Below are 4,091 nucleotides of genomic sequence, written 5' to 3' on the forward strand. Positions count from 1 at the left end.
AGTCTCTTCTCTCAATTGTTCAGTTTTACTTTTCTTTTTTTTCCTATACAAAATATAACACCCATTATTTTCAAAAAATTAAATTATGAATAAGTTATATTTTATTTTATTAAATTGAACTTTTTATTATGAAAATGATTTTATTGAAGGTATTTAAGCTAATTTTTATAAATTAAAGAAATTAATTATATTATCTCTAATTTAAAAATTACAGTAGTTATTTAAAATTAAATGACGAGTTTATAGATAAATAGTATTCTCCAAAGTAATTATGTTAAACTATATTTTATTTTTAATTATTACTCCACCTTACTCTTTTTAACTAATCCTAAAAACCTTAACCCTAATACTCACACTCACACCTCTTCACACTAACCCACCCCAGCCGCCACCCTCACTCCTCTTCACTCACACACAACGCACTCCACTCACACACACACGCGGAACAGAAAAAGAGAGAAAGGAGAGGACGGTGCGGTGTCGACAAGGAGCACCGTCATCGTGCTGTCACGAGAGGGAGAGACGCGACGTACGGATAAGAGGAGAAAGAGCCACAGCCGCCACCGTTGAAGCCAGCCTCACCGTCATCGTCGAGTACCAGTGAGAGAGAGAGCCCGAGGAAGAGAGAGAACGGGATGGAAGAGAGGAGAAGAGGGTGCTCCGTCGCCACTAAAGCTTAACTGCCGCTGCTAGAGCTTGCTACCATCATCATTCTACCTCAGTCGGGCTACTGTGTCGCTTTTAAGGAGCTCAAAGAAAAAAATGAGGGATGTCTTGCTGTCAGCGTGCTTTGTCGTCGTGCTACCGTCAACTGGAGCTCGCCGCTGAGCTGTTGCAGCGTCTCCAAGCCATTGCACCGTCGTAGGTGCTAACGGAAGCAGCCACCATTGTTGTTCTGCCTCACCCTAACCCTTCGTGGTTTCCGTCAGGTTCTATTCTTGTTAGTAAGGGCCGTCGGAGTTGCTGCTGCTCCATCTTTTTATTCCACTTTGATACAATGAGTTCTTGTTCCGAACCCTTATAGTCATTGTTCTGTCATATATTATTGAAGATTTTTCGATGTTAATATTTTAGGATTGAGTTACCGTGTTCACCACTACAAAAAAGAAGTTTAGAATGGCATTTATATTACGGCAGTTTTAAAGAACCGCCATAATATTTGAATATTATGGCATTTTATGATGCTGCCATAATTAATTTGTATAAAATGAAATTTTTGGTGATTTTGGCAGTTTTAACCGCCATAATCAACACCCATCATTTAAAAAAAAGACCAAATAAAAACCTCCTCCAACAAATGAAAACCCTAATCCAAAAACTCATTACTATTGAAACTATAGCGTGCTGCCACCAAAACCAAAAATGAAGACATCTGCTCTACTCCGAGGACAATATGCTCCTGCAACTAATCCGGCAATGATCTTCTCAGTGGCGTTATCCTCTGACGAGATTGTGTGCTCTCTCCAGCGACGATCTCCGCTAGCAGGTTCTCCTCCATTGGCGTGTTCTCTTCCGGCTACAATCTCTGTGTGAGAGCAAGGTTGATCTTCTTTCTCTCTCTCAATTTTCTACTCTTGTAAAAAATACCTAAAAATTTGAAATGGAAAATCAAGTTGTAGAAACTTTGTACAAAACTATGAGATCTGTTGCGCAAGTTTTTCCTTTAACGATCTTCACCGGCAGCGATCTCCTCCATTAACGCTTCTCTTCCATTGATGAGATCTATTGCGCAAGTGTTTCCTACGGCATCGAGTTGTGTTCTGCATTTTCCCCATCTCCATCGAGCTTTATTGAGCATCTAGGTTAGTGTACAAATTTGCATTATCTTCTTCTGTTTACTCATGATTGGTAAATATGCCATGTTCTATGCTAACAATGACTATGTCTTTTTCTTTAATTCTAGGTTTTTGATTTTCTTCCTTGTCAGAAGAAATTGGAGGTCATGCATTCATAAAGTTTTCTTCTAATTTTGTTTGTAAGTATGTTAGATGATTATGGATTATGATGGTATCATGTTTGAGCTCCATTCTCTATTCTATTCTTCTTTCCTCTATTCTATTATGATGATATAATTTTATCTTGTAAATTTATATATTTGTTAGCTTTAATAATGTTGATTTCTGACTTTTCTAAATTTATATATGTTTAATGCTTTGATAGCTTTCTGAGCACTTGAAGAAATACCTTGGTACCAGGCATGAATTAAACGGAGGATTTACATAGCTCTCATTCATAGAACAGAAGACAACTCAGAGGCAGCTAGTAGGGGAATGGTTAATATAATAATATCAGGTAGTAAAATGTACATATAATTGAAAGAGGCTGAAGGTAAAGTTAGGGAACTCAATGATGTTTTGGTCAAAGCAATTGCAGGTAGTCCTGGTTTTCTTTTCTCAATTTTTATTCTACAACTTCCTTTTTTATTTTTCATTCTAGATTTTCTTCTTAAATTTTTATTTTTGTTATTTTTAGTTAGAATTGAAATCGCTCATCTAGTTTTCGTGTTTGCAATAATCATCGTGTAACCTTTTGGGAACATATTGATAATTTAGTGTTACCTCTCTACAATCTCTTTTTTTTTGTTGTTTTAAATTAAATTGCTCTGCTGTATATTATTTTGATGGTTTTGTGATGCCAGGGCATTTTGGCCAGTTTCACTGACCTTTTCTTTACTGTTTTTAGGTAATTTCATGCATTTTCTTAGAAAATAAGTTAGTTTTGGGCAAATATTCACTCAGACCTTGATTCAAGCATACATTGTGCATTTTACATTATTTCATGAGGATTTTGCATGATTTTAATGACAAAATTGTATATTGCATTACCCATGATGTGGACTAGAACTTTGATGCACTCTATTGCTTGATTTCAGGACCAAAGGAAGTAAGGAATGGGAGGTAACTTGCAAAGTTAAGGAGAAAAGTGATTGCCAAAAACACTCTCAAAAGCCATAAATGCCCACGTTAAAGAGTCACGTTAACTAAGTTAACGTGAACTCTAACGTGGAGAAGAGAAGTTGAGCCAACGTTAGTGACACTTAACATTGTCACTAACGTTGGCAATTGCTCACAAATGGCCACGTTAGAAGCCACGTTAACCTAGTTAACGTGGCCTCTAACGTTAAAGGGGGAAGAAAAGCAAACGTTAGTGACACTCAACATTGTCACTAACATTGGCCTAAGGTGCAAAGAGCCACGTTAACTCCCACGTTAACTTGGTTAATGTGGGAGCTAACGTAAGAGATGGAGAGTTGTCAACAACGTTAGTGACACTCAACATTGTCACTAACGTTGGAGCAACCACACAACCCCTAAGAGCCACGTTAACCTCCACGTTAACTTGGTTAACGTGGAAGCTAACGATGAGGAATGAAGAATGAGCCAACGTTAGTGACTCTCAACATTGTCACTAACGTTGGGATGGCTAAGAATGGCCACGTTAGAAGCCACGTTAACCCAGTTAACGTGGACTCTAATGTGAGACCTAGGGGCACACTTGAACGTTAGTGACAATGTTGAGTATCACTAACGTTCTCGAAGGTTGGCAAAAGCCACGTTGGAAGCCACGTTAACCTAGTTAACGTGAGCTTTAACGTGAAGCAAGAAGGGGCACACTTGAACGTTAGTGACAATGTTGAGTGTCACCAACGTTCTCGAAGGCTAGCAAGGCAAAGTTAAAAGCCACGTTAACCCAGTTAACATGGGCTTTAACGTGAGGCAAAGGGGTGCATGGCAACGTTAGTGACAATGTTAAGTGTCACTAACATTCTCGAACTTGTATTTTCATTAAATGTTAAACACCCCTAACGTCTTGAGCTAAAGTCTTTGCCCACTTCACACTTTCTCTCTGCAAGTAAGCCAAGCCCAATTGAAGAAAGGAACTACTTCAAGCTCAAAGATCCAGAGGCCCAAGACTTGAAGAGCTAACTAGAAGTTGAGAAGAGTAGTATATATAGGAGTAGTTTTGAAATAGAGAGTAGCTTTTTGGGGAGCTAAGAAAGAGAACTACTCTTTGTATTTACTTTCTTTACACTTCTAGCTTTATCATGTATTCTCCATCTTTGATTTTGATTTCTAGAGCTATGAACAACT

General features: G+C 38.1%; 1 long non-coding RNA gene across 1 annotated transcript; it reads left to right on the forward strand.

The window, feature by feature from the left end:
- Nucleotides 1–1,682: 1,682 nt before the first annotated feature.
- Nucleotides 1,683–2,288, forward strand: LOC107489164 (uncharacterized). The gene is made up of 3 exons (XR_001592106.3): nucleotides 1,683–1,802; nucleotides 1,904–1,939; nucleotides 2,161–2,288. It is a non-coding gene; the product is annotated as an uncharacterized LOC107489164 (long non-coding RNA).
- Nucleotides 2,289–4,091: the final 1,803 nt, after the last annotated feature.

The sequence above is a fragment of the Arachis duranensis genome, chromosome 5 (genome assembly GCF_000817695.3).
Source record: "Arachis duranensis cultivar V14167 chromosome 5, aradu.V14167.gnm2.J7QH, whole genome shotgun sequence".
NCBI classification, from domain to species: Eukaryota; Viridiplantae; Streptophyta; class Magnoliopsida; order Fabales; family Fabaceae; genus Arachis; species Arachis duranensis.